Consider the following 18,684-nt stretch of genomic DNA (forward strand, 5'->3'; position numbering starts at 1 on the left):
GCATCTCAGGATCAGACATGGTTTGGCTGGCACCACAGCTTTGTTCCTGGCATGGGTGTTCTCCTGAAGGCAGTGCAGGGTAAGCATTTGTGCACTCAGTCTAGATAAAGCTTAAGATGACATGTTTTTACCCTTTAGTGTTGACATAACAGCAACTCTCTAAACAATGTATTAAATGATGTGCTGACATGGAGGACACAGTGGTCCAGCACTCACATTAAAGACAATGAAATGGATGAGGCACTTAGTGCCATGGTCTAGTTGACTGGATAGGGCTGGGTGATAGGTTGGACTGGATGATCTTGGAGGTCTCTTCCAACCTGGTTAATTCTATGATTCTGTGAAAAAGGTAGGAAAATGACAGGTGTACCATGTGGGCTTATTTCAACCCACCCACATCTTTAATATCCACAGCTAAGAAGTAGTTAAAATGAAAATGGTTGTTCACTTTGGGATCCCTGGCAAGCCATAGTGCCACAAAGCTTGTAAAGATTAATTAGATGATACAGTCAATTGCTCTTAGCAAGCTACTGAAAGTGGCTGCAAAAGGTAGGATTTGCCTTGTGGCTGAAACAAGGGACTGGGAATCTCCTGGCATTTGTTACAGTTTCCACCATGGAGTCGAAATAGTGGCTTTGGGCAAGGCTTTGTTTATCTGCGTTGCTGGTTTCCTGCTTGAACTAAGTAGTGTTTTCCCCCTTGCAGAAATGCTCGTGCTTGGAGATTAGCAAGGTGTACCAAGAGCCTGGCAGCTGGAAGCTCCAGGGACTGTTTGCTGCAAGGGCATGCGTTAAGTAACAGTGGTGCTGTCCGTCAGCAGCAGGAACAAAGCAGCGAAGGCATCACCACTGCCCTCTAACATAATGGAGGGGTTGGGCCGCAGGTTGAGCATTGGAGATTTATGAAGGCAGGGCAGACTAATAGTTTTTACATGGAGATAAACACGTTTTTCTGGCATGGGTGATGCATGCCATGTGAGCCGTTTGGAAAATTGCTTTGAGCAGACATGCTTGGCAAATAACGTTTGTTTTGTTTCTAAACAAACAGGGAGTGATTGAAATGCACAAAGGTATTGGCAGTGCCACAGTGAGAAAATTATAAAGGCATTCACAGGGGACATCTTGACTGAGTTCAGCTCAGATCTGTGAAAGAACAGAAGGGAAGGGAACTGGGTCTTTAGATCCCACAGATATTCAGTGGGTTTTGAGCATCCAACTTCTTTCAGTGTTTAAAATTACATGACATTGCCAGGAATTAAATACCAAAATGCACATTATTGCACTTTGCTCAAATCAGTGGTCACTGGCTTGGGCTGCACAGTTGAGAGGATGTTGTCACAGAAAGTAATGTACTTTGTTCAAACCAGTGGCCACTGTCTTGGGCTGCACAGTTGAGGGGATGTTGTCACAGAAAGTCAGAGGTTGTCAGTAGCTACAGTGTGGTGGTGCCCCAAGACCCTATTCCAGTCTGGCTCCCACATCAGTGGGTCTGGCAGAGGTGGCCAGATCACACCAGAACAAAGGACCAGGCATACTCCAGAAGAGAATAAATCTGGATTTATTCACTTGTCACCTGTAGTTACCCACAGGCAATCAGACAAAGAGTGAAACTGTTTCCTGGTTCTGCAGCAAACCGTTTACTTTGTACAGATTTGGGCTTGACTAACACCTTTCTGAGCATACAGAATTTCCTTCTTTCTTGTTCCCAAATCCAGCCCTGTAGTCCACCAGATGACTCCTCCCAGCAGGTAATTCTGATTAAAAGAAAGTGCTGTGAGGTCTCTTCAGGACACAAGGAGGGCTAACTCTGCAGCAAGTATCTGCAGCATAGATCAATCAGTAAGATTCAACCAAAGCAAGTTCTGACCTCTTTTGCACCATCTGAAGTGCCAAGTAACTCCAGGAGCTTCAAAAGATTTATCATCTGTCTTATTTTAGTATAAATAGTCCCGGATCTGAACTGACCTCCCTGCTGCATGCAGCAGCAGTTCTTTTATATGGGCGAGGGTGGATCCTGCCACGACTGGTTTTCTGATGAACTCCACTTTTTACACCACTTCGGCAAGCCAGGTCCAGTCTGGAGTATCCTGGCCCACTTTGAGTTGTCCTCTAACACTATGATCAGCTTCTTGAGCAAAGTATGACATTCTCCTAGGTGGGCTGCCATCACACCTTTCTCCAGTGTGATGATTCATAAATAGGACCTGTTCTATCTCGAGATGGCACACAAGTAGAGGGACCAGGAACTGAGACCGTCAGATTAAATGTCCTAAATTCTGCCCTTCATCACTTTTTAACCAAAATGATGACTTGGATGAAAGATGGAAAAGAGGGGAGCAACTGGGGAGAAGATGATGTGTAAATTTAGGTAATTGCAGTGTATAACTAGGGCTTATTGTTATATGTATTTTGGACTGGACACGCTACTCATTACTGCAGTGCATAAATGTCAAGACCTGTCTTGGCACATCAGAGAGGGACACTCCACATGGAGCATTACTGCATCTTTCTTTTTAAGAATAAAACTAACTTTTTCTCTTTTCCTCTAATATTGGCTGCAGGAAGACTTTGGCCATCCCTGGGTTTTATATTATTTAGGGAATAAGTCTCATTTTCAACCTCAGGCTTTACATGGCAAGATGTTATTGTCAGACACTACTGTGCTTCCTCTGTGCACGCTCTCTGACAGTGCTGATGTATTTATTATGATTAATAAAGGTTATTATTCATAGCACAGCAGCAGCTGGAGTCTAATGATACATTAGGGCTCTGTTACTCCAGGCCTGGTAGAAACTCCTAGGAAGAAGCAGTAATTTAAATAGACAAAGAATGTTAGTACTGTTTTACAGGTGAGACCCAGAGAGATTTGAGAATTTGTCCCATGCTCTGCAGAATCAGAAGCTGAACTCACATCCCTTGAGCTCCAAACTCTTTACTGAAAATGAAGAGCAGCAGGAAAAGCACTGTGACACAGCCAAGAGCATCACAGGACACACTCATTCTCCCAGCCCCATAGAACTGAAGCACTTCTGGGGGTTTTGTTTTTGTGTTTCCTTTCCCTGGTGATTATTTCTTTTCTTCTGTGACTTGCAGCTTGTGAGTCATCATTGTACAGAGAATATTTTCATCCAAAACAAACAGAGCCCAATTTTAATCAGGAAATCAAACACTAATTCTTTTTCTACTTTTTTTTTTTCTCTTTACTCTGTTGGTTCCATTTTTTAAATCTAAGCAGCATCAGATTGGGTGCTACAAAAACCTACTTGAGTTCCATTTGGACTAACATTTGATTCTCTTTTACTGCACCTGATACCAGTTCACTTTCACAGAGGACATTGTGAAGCATTTCAATACCTCTTCACTGCTTTATTTCCTCATCCTGCTGGCAGTGGAGTTAATCTTGTCCTGTACAGGACATTTGGCATGATCACATACAAATGTCTCAGCAAGTTCACTTGGAGTGTGATGTGATGCTTCTGTGATCTCTGCCTTCCTGACTCTTCTGACATTCAAAGCCATCCTGAAAACAGTCCTGTCCTGGTGTTCCTGAGAAAATCACTGACCACCTTGATCTACTTGGAAGACAGCTCGAGGGCCACTTCTGTATCCAGAGCTATCTGTGACCGTGACTCTGCTATCCTGTTTCTCCTCATCTACCCTTGCTTCACCTGACATTTTTGGCCCCCTCAGTGCATGTGATTTGTTTTCTGCTTTTAGAGAATTCCTAGCTGTGAGTATTCCTATGGTATGAGTATTACCAGAAGTCACCTTGCTGTTGTATTTTGGGGGAAGAAGGAGGTAATGAAGGGTTGTCTGTGCATCAGCATTTGCTTTCTTCTTTAATGTAGCTGCCTTGCTTCACTTTGCAACATCCTCAGCCAAGTGGGTGTGATTATAATCTTGCCAGTCTACACCAAGCTGTGGGTCCTGTTCCAAATGCCACTATGCTGCAGCCTTTTTGAAACCTTTGGCAGACCTGTGGGCCAGACAGGGACATCCATGCATTTAGCACTTAACCTGGGACTACTCCTGCTGTTACTCCATGTGTTGGATCTCCAGAGATGAGACAAATCATCCCCTTTTCCTCCAGAGGCAGCAGCTTTAGAATACCCAATACAAGTGTCATCTCCCATGACTGCTTGGAGGAGTGAGAAACCTTTCTCTGGAGAAACAGCCTCTGTGGATAGTGTGTGATCTGGTTTAGTAAGACACATGGGCTTGAAATCACAGAGGCTTTTCTTCATCAGGGGAGCAATTTAAAAGAGCCCACAGTGAGCATCTTATACTGTAATGGCAGAGAGAGCTTAATGGCTGCAATGGCAATGCCTGTGCTGGAGGTGGCTGGGGTACAGAGGTTTACATGCTCATATCCCACATAAAGATAAGCCAATATGACCATAGCATATAGACAATGACTTGAGATATAACAAAGTGCAACTATTATTAATGCTCCCACACTAAAAGGCTTATGATACCAGCTCCCTTTTGCAGAGAGAGAGAGGACTTTCCAGCACTGCTGCTCCAGCTCATGTATCACTTGACGTAAATACGTCTTGGAGGCTCTAGACACCTAGATGCCAGCACACTGGCAAATTTCATCAAAGATGTGGACTCTGGGTCATTTAGCCTCATAGTGTACTGCAAACCATATAGCAAAGTACACCGTCCTCATTATGATGTTAATTTTTGCAAAGGAGGTAAAATGAAGCAGACTCTTCCTCAGAGGATACTGAGCAGATGGCAAAATCTCAAGGCATAATGGTTTTCAAATATAAAGGAGGCATCATGAATAGCTGGATTTGAAGGCAAAGATCACATATAGTTTAGTCTGCTCTCTCCTGTTGCCTTTATTTAAGGACAAGAGCTGACTGCTTTTCTACTATATTTCAAAGGGCTGCATCAAAGAACGGGTTTCAATTCCAGGCATCTGCTTCTTCCAAAACACTGAATAGCCACCGTGCTTCATAGCACTATTTACAGCTGTGAGTTTAAGGGGCACTAAACACATGGCCCAGAAAGCTTCTAGGTGGATATTCCAGTATGGAGGCACTTGAAAATATGTGATACCTTGAGGACAGGGGACTACTTTTTTCTTTGGAGAAATGAGGCTGTTTAATTCTTACTGTTCTGTGCTGAATGTATCAAACACCCATGGATTTAACTGGAGATGCCAAGTAGCAGGAGAGTGCAATGCTTGTGAATAAGTGTGTTCATTAACATTGCTGAAAGCCTTTAAGCCTGCTCATCTGTCTCCGTAGGACCCACTTCAGGGAGAGATTGACACTCCTCCTGTATCTTCCATCTCTCAGGCATGCCAGCCTGATTTCATCTTGACTGCAAGAGAGGCAGCTCTTTGTGGGCCATCCACTGAATATACACAAGGAAGAGAATTCTTGCTCCATTTCTCCTTCAGTGTCCTCACCCAAATAGGTCTTAACAGACTGACAGGGGAAAAAAAATGAGATATTTCTAGCCAGGTGGGGTTGGTCTCTTCTCCCAGGCAACCAGCAATAGAACAAGGAAACACAGTCTCAAGTTGTGCCGAGGGAAGTATAGGCTGGATGTTAGGAGGAAGCTCTTGACAGAGAGAGTGATTGGCATTGGAATGGGCTGCCCAGGGAGGTGGTGGAGTCACCATCCCTGGAGGTGTTCAAGAAAAGACTGGATGAGGCACTTAGTGCTGTGGTCTAGCTGACTGGATAGGGCTGGGTGCTAGGTTGGAGTGGATGATCTTGGAGTTCTCTTCCAACCAACCTGATTGATTCTATGATTCTGTAACTGTAGCATTGCCATATAAACCCTGAGTTGTGTCCATTTACCTCAACAACAGTTGCATTACAGTTTGCTTATCTTCATGGTTTTGCTTCCTCTGTACTTTGATGTTGTAGACCAACAAATGATCACAGGATCGCAGAATGTTAGGGATTGGAAGAGACTCAAAGACATCATGAAGTCCAGCCCCCCCTGCCAGAGCAAGACCATACAATGTAGCTCAGGTCACAGAGGAACACATCCAGATGGGCCTTGAAAGTCTCCAGAGATGGAGACTCCACAATCTTTCTGGGGAGCCTGTTCTGCTGCTCTGTGACCCTTACAATAAAGAAGTTCCCCCTTGTGTTGAGGTGGAACCTCCTGTGCTGCAGCTTATACCCATTGCTCCCTGTCCTATGTTGAAATAGAGCAGGGCTTTCCCAGATTTCCACTTTTGATGGCAGTCCTCTCAGACCTCCCAAACCACAAAGACGTAAGGTTGGTGAAGGAGTTCTCTAAATGACCAGACACTGTGGGGAACAACACTGACTATTCATCATGTGTCACTCTGAGTCACCACTGAACCCACTGACAGAGGTGGGGAAACACAGTGCTTAACAAGGTAGCATGTTCTAAGTGAAAGAGGGGGGAAAATGCCTTGGCATTGCAGATAGTAAAACTTTTGTGGAGAAAGCTTTGCTACTTAAAATAAAAAAAGTCATTAAAGAAAGAGCTCTGCTGCATCAAGAAGTCCTGTGTGGAGGAAGACTGAAACATTACCTGGTGTCAGGTCCCCTGAAACACTAAATGAGGAGTTCACCAATTAGCAGTGTATGTGAACAACTCTCTGACCTAAGCTGGCTTTACTCAACACACATTATCTGATGGCTTGGAAGTGAGAGGTAAGTTCTTGTCCCCAGAAGGTCATTGTGATCTAATGTCTGCATTTGCAAAGCCGAGACTCATTACTCATCCCTTAAATGTCTATTTTAAATAGCATTTTTTTAAAAAGTAGCCACAAGACAGACTTGTAAAGCAATTCCTTGTAAAAAACGTTGGCCCAAAGTCTAGTATCCAAGTAGCCTTTTCACACTGTAAACACATTCTGTGCATTTCACATTTCCCAGGCAGTAAATAATGGATTAAGTCATGAAAAATCACATTATGAGAATGACATGATGTTTTAATGAGGCCAGAGCTAGGAAAATGAAGCCAATTTTCCATTCTCCTTAGAAATTGGGCTAAGGTTTATCATTAACATATCATGACCAGCTTTAATTAAGTGATTAATAACAGTAGCAAGGTGTTTGGCAGAGGCACAGTAGCTGGTGTACAGGCAAATCTGTGCTTTGTCTAGAAATGGTTACAATTTAAGAGAGCAGACTAGAACAGAAAGTCCACAGCTGCCAGCTTCAAGAGCAGCCTTACTACAGGTTGATGACAAAATGGACTCTTCTTTACCCTTTCTGCTGAAGCTGAACCTTACATGAAGAAAGATCAAGGAAGAGCTGTCTCACTGGTTAAGTGGCCACTGGCACTCCCTCCAGAGGGAGCAAGTCCAGAGCTCTGCTCCTAGCTCCAGATACTATATATACACATCATACCAAGGAGGACCAGAGAGGTCCCTGGTGCAGGGATCAGCCATCACTTTTCATTCCCCATCCCAGAAGAGCCCACGCAACGTGCTACAGAGCCAGGATCTGTTTTGCTTGCCTTCTCTTGAAGATGCAAAGCCTCCACTACTTTTTGTGCAACAGCCCAGCTTCAGTTATGGTGGCAAAGCATGGGGAGTATCTCTTTTTCTCACTGACTTCTAGCATACCTCTGAAGATGCCCATGTGGAAAGGGAAGCTGTGGCTTTGAAATTTCACATGTTGAAGTGTGAGACCCAGGTCTCACTATTTCTGGGCAAGTGTTTGGACTAGCAGGTTTTTTAATACAAAAAGAAGGAATTATCTGTGCCATTTATGTTCAGGAAGTAAAATACAATCTGGTAATCTCTACCCAAGGGGAAGATTGTGATTATGTATGGAGTGCTCTGCAAAGCCTTAGTCTGCATGATTGCCTTTGCCACTTCCTGACTAGTGCGCTCAGGGGACACCAAGGTGTGCAGTAACCTTCCACTCTCTGGCTTCCACAGGAGGAATATGTGGGTGCACAGTTTGGAAGTCATGATCTGTCCCAGCCAGGTCCTGACTTGGCTGTATGGTGAATTGTGGATCATCTGCCTCGAGACAGCTGGATGCCCCAAGGCACAAACTGACACCTAGTCTGGGTTTTCAGGTAAATAAACCCAACAGAAAGGTGGTGCTTTCAATATTGACTTCTTCACATATCAGTAATTCCCTGCTCAGCACCCTAGAAGAAAGCTGTGGGCTTCGTTATGGAATGCCAGCTCTCTTCATTGTGACAGTGCCTTAGGTACCCTAGTCCGTGTAATGCTAAGGGCCTTCTAGGTCCCATTTTGCAGCCTGCCTTTCATTTGTGGGTTTGGACCCTTTCTGCTGAGCTGCCACAGGAGTGCCTTCCAGAGCTTCTAGGGCAGTTGCTTACCTCTGTTGTTTTCCCCAGTTTCTTGTACTGTTGTTTTCATGCTGTTATTCTCATGGCCTTGAGCCTACAAACCTTGATACTGTTAAGAAGGGTTCTCAAGGGAAGCAGTTGTCACCAGAGTGAGACTCATACCTGCCCTTTCCCCTACCCTTGGTGATAGCTTTCAGTGAGGAGACACAATACACAAAGATCAGTGAGCATACAAGACCCACCCTGATTGAAGTGTGCTTCCACTAGCATCATGAGAAGGAATGAAACACAAATTCCCCACAAGCATTTTCTGATGAAAACTGTTGGGTTAATATGGGACATTGTTATTGTAGGACCATGCTACACTGGAGAAGACACCTATCTGAGGGGCCCTATCACTTGTCTTCCCAGCTGACTGCTCAGAGAATTTTCCCTTTCCCTTATCTCTGCCTGCTTCAACAGTTGTGCCTTGTTGTCAGCAACAGGCTGGTAACAGCAAGTGCTGTTTGATAAGATGATTGCAAACATGGCACCCTAACTCAGGATGTGGTTATGACTGTATCTGAGAGAGCTCATACATCTGGGCACTTGTCTTCATAGTTCATTGATCTTTCAATCAGTCTGATTCAGAAATGTTCCTCTTTCAAGGCCCAACCCAAGACCAAGGCTGTCTAAAAGAAACTTTGTCCTCCTTTTTATTATAAAAAAGGCTATCAGCATTGCCAGTTCTACAGTTATGGCTTATCTAAGGTCTTCTAGCATTACAGAAGTGTGGGCCTTCTTCCTTGGTGCAAATGATGCTGCTAGTTCATAACTGATGAGAGTTTTTAATCATCTTTATCTTTAGATCCACCCAGTAATTAAGACTCAGAAAGTGACTGTACGAATAAGTTTGCATGCAGAAGATGATACAGTGTGGAGTAACTGATTATATTAGCAGTTCCAGTTCTGACTGGTGATGTCCTTAGTCCTGCCAAAATTCAGGAGTCAGTCAAGCTAAGAAAGGTAAGATTTCTTTGTATCTTTCCCAGCTGCTGTTGGAGATTCACTTCAGCCAGAGTCCTAACCAGTGCAAATCCAGACAAAGCACTGGGAACACACCAGGATGCTGAAGGCCCAAAATGAAGAGAGTCTAACTTCCCAGCATCCTGGAAGACGGCTGTGGGATGTTTATTAGCTGTGATGATACATGAAATAGAAGGGAAGATGACTAGCAAGCCTTTCACTGAAAATGTGAGTGTTTCATAACCAGCAACACTCAACTCTGCCTTTAGGCAAAATCTTCCATCAGTCTCAAAGAGTAGACAGTGCAGTGAATGAGTAGACTGAGTCTAGGACACAGCAATTTCTCCAGTCTCTTGCCATTGACGATTTCCACCCCTGGTGCTTTAAGCTCTAGTATGCAGCTAGCAGTGCCCTTGCTCCAGAATCATCATTGGCTCAGCAACATCTAGCATAACTCACTCATTACACATTGTCTAGAGTTCAGCTGTCATGGCTATAAACAGGCAAGATAAGAGATTACCCAGATTACTGGCAGCAGTAGAAGCTGTAGAGCAACCTTGGCAAGGCTGCTTTTGCTATCTGGCAGGAAGCTGAACAGAGAGGAAAACAAGACACTGGGGACACAGTCTGTGGCATCCTGCTAGGACAGCCCGACACAGGCTGCCATTGCCCAGGATTTCTGACAAGCTACCCTTTTAGCTCAACAGGGCTCTGTACAGATTTAGGACATCTTCCCATGCATGTTTCCCAATGACGTGGTGTTGGTAAAGGGTCAGACATGCAAGGGAGGTACTAAAGCCTTAGGAGGTACTTCACAGCATTAGGACCCTCTGCCTTCATCTTATGCTTGCCCTGAGCTAGTGGCAAAAGTTGTCTACGTGAAAATACTCTGCAGCTCTTGTGTGCAACAGACTATCTCTTGTTACAATGGGCTTGAGGTCATCTCAGAATGGGAACCTGGTGGGTGCTCAGAGAGGTGGTGGATGGCCACATGTTAGCTGAGCTGCAGTAACTGTTCACATACTGCTCTCATCCCTCTGTGAGTAGTAAGGAAAGTATCTCCATCTCACCCTCTTGCACTGAGGCTTAACATAATGTGTTTTACCTCATGGCTGCCGGAGGCGAAGTGTATGAATCAGTCAACTGTTGCAGCACAGCTGACATGTAAGAACTCAGCCGTGTGTCTCAGCCCTCTGGGCTAACTATTGTCACAGTGTCCTTCCTCCTGCATTTGTCTCAGCTTGTTTATGACCCTCTGTGGTTGGGTCACATCAGATTTACTTTGTACCCTCCCTTAACAAGGGCCAGGTTCCCATTTCATTTTTTTCTATGCAGCTTTCATTTATTTGGGCTATTGTGGTTTAGATTTTTCTCCAGCCACACAGAGTGGGGGTGGTTTGCTAAGCTTCAGAAGTATTGTTAATATTTTTACTTAAACCCTCTATAGCTGAGCTTTTCTGTTGGTATTCAGACATGTTCTTGCATTGCTCTCCATGCAAGTAATTAAGCTCTCTTCATAAGCAAGCAAACATGCAAAAAAAAAAAAAAAAGCTTAGCATCAAAAGCTGTTTAAAACAGATAAAGTATAAAGCCTTACATAAAAACTGGGACTGATTTCTGCAGTCCTGATTGTACTCTGTGAGACATTTTGTCTTTATAACTTTGGACTACAGGAAAAGAACCTTGCAATAAAAGGCTGCCATAAATTGACCTTTTGTTGCAAATTCTGCCATTCAAGCATAAAGCAGCAAGAAAGGCTACATAAGCTGTGTTAAAAGTAGGTCACTGTACATCCGCTGTTGCCACGGCTGGTCCTGGCTGTGTGTCACTAACTGGGTTTCTTGAGTAGCAATACTCACACAGGCAAGACAGTGAACTCGCTGCGCAACTCCATATGGTGTAGAAAAGCCAGCGTGCTGTTCGGGGTGACTAAATGCCTTGTTCCTGAGCAGGGCAGGACTGCTGTGGACCATCCATACACCTGCTTTCTGAGAAATGGGGCATCCTGGTGGGAAGGTGTGGTGGCTTTTAGGAAATCACCCCCAAATTAAAATTTGCCAGACCAGCTCAGATGGCTATAGTTCACAGCAAGCTAAATTTACAGGCATATATACAACATATACTCACATGTATGTACAGTTGTATACAATTCAGAAATAATACAGAAATCCAATCTTTCTCCCACCCTCTTGGACAAAGAAAAGCCTAGAAGAGGTCAATGCCATCTTCTTCTCTCTCCCCACATAGAAAAACAGATTAAGAAAAGACTGGATGTGGCACTTAGTGCCATGGTCTAGTTGATTGGATAGGGCTGGGTGCTAGGTTGGACTGGATGATCTTGGAGGTCTCTTCCCACCTGGTTGATTCTGTGATTCTGTGGTCCTGCTAACTGGTCAGTCAAGGTTAGTATGCAGTCATGCACAGAGAAGAAGTGGAGGAGGTGGAAGGCAAAAGGCAAAGTGAACAAAGAGTGGGAAATTGTTTATACATTGCTGTTTTATCCCTCTTAGTAAACCAATAAATGATACAGACTTTGTCATTATTCTTTCACATTCAATGCCCTGCTCAGCTTCTGCACTGAGCTCTCAGGAAAATACTGATTAATCTTATTGGAATTTTCCAACAAGCCTTAAACTACTACAGAGGGACAGAGTTTCTTCAAAGAGCCTGGTGGCAGGCTGGCACTGCCACCACGTAGGTAGGTCTTAGGACTACAGAAGTGACATCAGAGCTAGTAGGAAGCTTTACTGGTAATGCTACATCTCTGCAGCAACAGCACTGCAGGTCTGTGTTGCCTGGCACGGCTGAGACTCTCTTTCCCTGCTTTGCTTGCATCCAGAGCTGAGATAATGATATCTGTGTGGGCTCCTTACCACTGCAGTAGTCCTCTTCCTCCAGCCCAGGGTGTCTTCCCTCTACTCAGCAAAGTGCTTGCTCTGTTATGCTCTGGTAGTTGAGGCAGATAAAAACAGAAATCAAGGAATAATTTGCACTGGGGACCTCATCTCCTCCAGTCTTTCCTGGTCTCCATCATGGCACAAAGTCACCCTTCTTGCTGTACTATGTGCTTGCTCTCAGCTGGAGAGCAGAAACTGCCTGAACTGTCATTGATTCTTTGGTATTGATCCTCCAAAATATTCATATGGTGTTAATCTCTTGAGTATCCAGGACAATACAAGCTAAAATAAGAGATTGCTTAACTCACCCTGTCCCCCTTCTAGGGCTACATAATATGTGTGACCCTTCTTGGATGATCCTTGATTTTTTTTTTTCATTATTGTCAACACTACTGAAGAGAAAGATGAGTCCAAGCTTCCAAGAGTCAGACAGGATCTTTCTCCATTCACTTCAGTGGGATGACTACAGACATTACCTCAGAAAACCATCATGCTCCAGGAGCATGCTTAAATGCACAAAGCTCTGAAATGCCCTTCCAAATAGGAGTGAATAAAGTTCAGAGTTAATTTTTCCTTGACTCAGGCCCTAACCAGCATAATACAGATAATAAAATCTGAGTGAGTCATAGGAACTCCTCAAGAAAACAATTAAAACTGCCCAAGCTTATCTGTCTCAGCTGCACTAACTGGGCCCGAAACAAGACTGGATTTAAGATCCAAGTTCCTCCTGGAGACTGACAGCAGACCCTGGCAGGTGGTGCAAAAGCATTTCACCAGATTGGGCAATCCCAGTGCCAGTGTTGCCTTGTCTTCAGCTCAAGGGTTTCCTGTAAAATCTTCTACTCAGCAACGGGACAGAGTCTTCATTTGCTATCCTTGACTTAGAATGACATGATAGACTGAAGAGGAGTATTTGTTTTCCTTTGTATCTCTATTATAGACTTACCCAGTGAAATAATGCTCAGCCTTTGATCTTGTTCTGCATCATCTTCGCAACTGATTGAAAAATAAAATATAGGCTGTGTAGATTTAAAGACATTCAGAGGAACAAGACTAGCGAGGCTTTAGGATTCGTGCTGCATGATTTATTGTGCAATAAATAACTTCACTGATTTAGTAGGCAATCTGTCCATCCATCCCCTTCCATGGGCTGTCCAGAAGGGCTTACACGCTGTCAGAGGAGAGAAAAAGAAATGGAAGCAGGCAAGATGCTGCCACCAGGGAGGAAACAAAGAAAAAAACCCACAGAACTTTTTTGGTTTGTTTTTTCAGTTATAGCACTTGATACTCATTAAGCAGGAAGATTCTTTTCAGTAGTTCTTTGCCAGTTCTGAATGGTCCCAAATGGAAGTGCAGTTCCTTTTACTGAATAAACACGAGCTAGGCAGAATGAGTGGCTCAAGATCCCTCAGAGCTACACCACTACAGCTTGATGAGGGACACTGTAAGGAAACCAAAACCTGCTCCAGCTCGTTTGTCTGACATACAAGGTACTGCATTTAATGTGCATTTTCTACTAGTTTTTACTACAGTTCTGTATGTTACATACTAAGTGATCTGGGGCCTGTGTTGTACAAAACACCCAAAGCCAAACATAGACCGATGAAAAAAATGCTCTGCACATGAGCACCAAGTGTTTTAACTTCCCCTGAAACACGACCTCAAAATTTCTGTTCTCTCTGTAAGTCTGATTTGCTGAAGAGGTTATGCAATCAAAATGTCTGTGTGTTCATGTGTGCATATGTGCAAATGTTCCCACCTTGCAGAATTACAGAACAGTTGAGCTTGGAAGGCAGTTTCTGGGGCTTGGTCAAAGCAGAGACAATTAGAACAGCTTGCTAAGGACCACATCTAGACAGTTTTTTGGTATCTCCGAGGATTGAGACTCTGCAATCTCTCTGAGCAACCTGTTGGAGTGTTAGACCACTGAACAGTAACAAAGTTATTTGTTCATGCTCACACAGAATTTCCTTAATTTCTGTTTATGGCCATTGCCCCTCTGGTGGTGTCACTGGGCACTGCTACTGCTGCACCACCAGCAGCATCTGGGGCATCTTCCCTCCAGTCAGGTATTTGCTCACACTGGTAAGGCCCATTGAAGCATTTCTCTTCTCCAGGCTAAATACTCAAAGCTCTCAGGATCTGCTTGTGTGACCCTTGCTCATCTTTGTGGCTTTTTGATGGACTTATTCCAGTCTGTCCATGTCTTTCCTGTACAGGAGAGCCCATCACTGGGCACAGCCCCTCTGACGTGTCTCAGCAGGGAAGGATCACCTCCCTTGACCTGCTGGCAATGCTTTGCCTAATGCAACCCAGGAGGCTATTGGCCACCTTTGCCACAAGGCCACATTTCTGGCTCATGTATCACTCCTCCCAGTTTTTTTATCACCTGCAAACATGCTGACAGTGCTTTTGCCCCCATTATCCCAGTCACTAGTGAAGAGACTGAACAGCATTGGCTCCAGTACCAACCCCCTGGGGTACCTTAACGGTGACTGGCCTTCAGCTGGACTTTGATCTGCTTATCACAATCCTCTGGTCCCAGCAGCTGAGACAGTTTTCAGTCCACCTCACTGACCACTATCTAGTCTGTACTTTGGCACTTTGTCTTGAGGATGTTACAGGAGACAAAGTTAAGAGCCTTGCTAAAGTCAAGATAAACAACATCCACTGCTTTCCCTTCATCTTCTGAGCCAGTCATCTCATTGTAGAAATCTACTGAGTTGGTCAAGCGTGGTTTGAGTTTTGTAAATTTGTGCTGAGTATTCCAAATTACTTAAAATATTTGCTGCATCACTTTCCCAAGGATCATGGTGAGACTGACCAGCCTGTAGTTCCTCAGATTCTCCTTGCCTGCCTTGAAGACAGGAGTAACAATTACTTCGCACCCAGCCTCAGGAATTTCCCACAGTTACAACAACCTGTCAAGATAATTGAGAGTGGCCTTTCAGTGACATTGGCCATCTCCCTCAGAACTCATGAGTGCATCACATCAGTTTCCATGGATGTATATATTTGTAGTCTGATTAAATGTTCCTTAAATTAATCCTCATCCATCAAGGCAACCTGGAATTTCTGTAGGCAAATTTTACCAGTCAAAAACCAAAACCAAACCAAAACAACAAAACCAAAGAGACAGAAGGAGTTACTGAGCACTCTGATCTTTTCTGTGTCCTTTGCCCCCAGTTCCTCTGCCCCATTCTTGTCACATCATCACTGTAACCAAGGCTACCCCTAACCTTCAAGCTGCTGACCAGCTCTTTCTTGTTGGTGTCAGGTGAGGTAGAGCACTTCCTTTTGTTGGCTTCTCCATCATCTGTGTGGGTTATCATCAGGATGTGGGGTTATCATCAACACACCCCAGAAATCACCTTGATTGATAATGCCCTGCTGTGTTGTCCTTCCAGCAGACGTCAGGATGGTTCAAGAACTAGGACCTGCCAACGTGAGGTTTCTTCCAGTTGTCCACTGTTTCTTCCCACTGAGATGATTTGTAGCAAACACTCACCACAGTGCCTCACATTTGTCTGCTCTTTAATCCTGACCCACAGGTTCTCAGATGGCTCGTCACCTCTCCCTCAGAAAAGCTACATGAACTGCCACTGTTCTTTTATGTGAAGCTCTCACACCCTCATAACTTCCAAATCTTCTAGTTGGTTTCAGCAAAATATCAGTCTCAAGCATGTGAAGTTCCTACTACATTTTTTGTGGAATAGGTGTCTCCATAGGTGAAGGGGAGAGGTGGAGGGACAGATACACAACTGAGCAGTGGGATGTAGGATCTACTCAATCATTCTTAGACATGAAAATCCAGTTACAGAACTCAAGTGGGAATCTAAATAAAGGGGGAAATCAGACCATATTATTTCTGCTGTGTACAAAGCTGTTCTGTGTTTCTTATGTAGAAGCATTGTGAAGCTTTAAACCTAAACCAGAAAAAAACCAAGTGTTAGTTTCAGAAGAAAGGAACAGCTACATCACAGGACACCCCAAGGGAGCCAAAGAAAAGAGTTCCTTGCACAGCAGAAGTTCAGACCACAGTCAGTATCAAATGCTATAATTGCCTGTGCTTTCCACAATATTTTTAACTGAGATATAGTCCCTGGAAAGTAATGTATGGGCTCAAGGATTTGGTACTATCATAGAAAATACCCTTCCTTGGGTCATACAGATTGAAGCTCCCATTTCTAAGTATCTCACAAGCAAAGAAATCTCCCACTAATGTCATTCATTTTTATAGTTCTGGCACCACACAAGTTCTGACTGCTCATTTGCTCTTTACTGAGGGCCAGTGACAAGCTCATACCAAACTTACTGAAAATAATGAAATAAAAGCCTTAAGACTCCAAATGCAAAGACATAGCTCCAGCTTGCTGTTTCAGAGTCCCTTGACTCAGATTTACACAGGAGGGAGAAGGAAAGAATTCATTCACTGGATGAAGTTACAAACTGCCATTCAAAGCCCTGAAGAATTATTCTGATGGTGTTATTGACAATGTGTTTATGAGTTTCCTAGTGTAAACAGCCATATTCTCTGTGAAAACAATATATGGATGTAAATCAGAGTTCCCACAGCTTATTTGCTAACACAGACTTCTTGGAATAGTTTTAAGGCTTATCACTATTTGTCTGCTTTCTAAATAGGCAGGAATGAGGAACAGAAACAGCAGTTATTACCTCAGGCAGGTATCTCCTTCAACAAGGCTACACTGGTGCCAAAGTTCAGCCTTGATTTAAAATTGCTGCAGGTCAGACATTGAAGGAGCCCTCAGCAGCACTGTCCTGCCAGGCAGAGCTTTGTGCTCCTCCCCACACTGTGAGAGCATCCCTCACCCCAGGGAACAATGGCACAGCTGGCCCCATGCTAAGGAATTACAAGTTTCTCATTTGAAAGGTGTTCTTTGTTTCCATAAATAATGGGTAAAATTCTTCTTTCTGAAAAGCGACAGGAAGCCCTTGAGCTGAGTCTGTAAGGCAGCCACAGCTGAGGTACCTGATCACAGGGATCTGTAGGATCCAACGTGCCCAGCCAGTTTTTGAAACTCTGGGCCAAGAGCTTAAGTTTCACTAACAAGCAATGGAACAGGGACACCAAAGTACTAGTTGTTTAAAGTAGTTAGCTCCTAATCACAGAAACATTCGGGCTGGAAAAGCCCCTCAGGATCACCAAGTCCAACCCATGTCACTACTCTACAAGGTTCACCCTAAACCATATCCCAAAGCACCACATCCAAACGACTTTTAAACACATCCAGGGTCGATGACTCAGCCACCTCCCTGGGCAGTCCATTCCAATTCCTGACCACTCTTGCTGTGAATTGTTTTTTGCCTTTTATCTAGCCTAAACTTACCCAGTCAGAGCTTGAGGCCATTCCCTCTTGTCCTGTCACTGTTTACCTGTGAGAAGAGACCAGCACCAACCTCTCCACAAGGTCCTTTCAGGTAACTGAATGAGGTTTCCCCTCAGCCTCGTCTTTTTCAAACTAACCATCCCCAGCTCCTTCAGTCACTCCTCATAAGATTTATTCTCCCGGTCCTTCACCAGCTTCATTGCCCTTCTCTGGACCCACTCCAGCACCTCCGCATCCCTCTTGTACTGAGGTGCCCAAAACTGAACACAATACTTGAGGTGCAGCCTCACCAGAGCAAAGTACTAGTGGACAATCATCTCCCTACTCCTGCTGGCCACAGCATTAATACAAGCCAGGATGCCATTGGCTTTCTTTGCCACCTGAGCACACTGCTTGCTCATGTTCAGTTGCTTGTCAATTAGAACTCTCAGGTCTCTTTCTGCCAGACAGCTTTCCAGCCACACTTCCCCAAGCCTGTAGCATTGCTTGGGGTTGTTGTGACACAAGTGCAGGTCTTGGCATTGTGAAACACACCAGCAGGACCAAAGTGTCCCTTGTAACTATACAGCTTCTTTTGTGTCTGGTCTTTGCTGGGTTTGAAAGTAATTGCTTCAAATCTATAGCTACTCATCTGCATCTCAAAAACTCAACCATTCTTCAGCTTTGCTGGCACTTACAGACCTGCTGGCACTTACACCCTGCAAGCCGTCTTGATGCCAATATATATAGTGGCTAGATGCCTCTCCCAGGCCAGAATGGCACTTTGCTGGGAATCAGTATGAAGTCATGTTGCATGGGGGCAGTCCTGCATAGCCATGCGTTCTCTCTCCTCTCCATTACTATGTGACCAGCATTACATATCATTGCAGGCAGAAATAAGAGAGTGATAGGATAAAGTAGCCTTCTAGGTTCTTGTAAATGCAAGTTGGCATCCCAAAGGGCGTTTGGACTGCAAGAGGACTACATCAGAGTCAATGCTAGTAGTCTTCTGTCACCTTAACAGTCCTCCTTAGCAGTTCTTCTCCAGCCCTCACTCACTTGTAAGGAATTATTGCCAGCACAGTCACAGAACTTCTTAAGCACAGATGTCTTACTACCAGCATTCAAGATCATAGAATTATAGAGTCAACCAGGTTGGAAGAGGCCTCCAAGATCATC

The 18,684-nt window shown here is 44.2% G+C and overlaps 1 long non-coding RNA gene across 9 annotated transcripts in view; it reads left to right on the forward strand.

Annotated features, from left to right (window-relative positions):
- LOC135181257 (uncharacterized) overlaps nucleotides 1-18,684 on the forward strand; it is a 58,362-nt gene that overhangs the window by 9,194 nt on the left and 30,484 nt on the right. For 5 of the 9 annotated variants that reach the window (XR_010304792.1, XR_010304793.1, XR_010304789.1 and 2 more), the window contains exons 4-5: nucleotides 7,891-8,033; nucleotides 9,121-9,278. This is a non-coding gene — a long non-coding RNA (uncharacterized LOC135181257). Of the gene's footprint in view, nucleotides 1-7,890; nucleotides 8,034-9,120; nucleotides 9,279-12,499; nucleotides 13,421-15,582; nucleotides 16,945-18,684 lie in introns of those variants that run through there. The other 4 variants (XR_010304785.1, XR_010304786.1, XR_010304787.1 and 1 more) reach the window with 3 other exon arrangements.

The sequence above is a fragment of the Pogoniulus pusillus genome, chromosome 14 (assembly GCF_015220805.1).
Source record: "Pogoniulus pusillus isolate bPogPus1 chromosome 14, bPogPus1.pri, whole genome shotgun sequence".
Lineage (NCBI taxonomy): Eukaryota > Metazoa > Chordata > Aves > Piciformes > Lybiidae > Pogoniulus > Pogoniulus pusillus.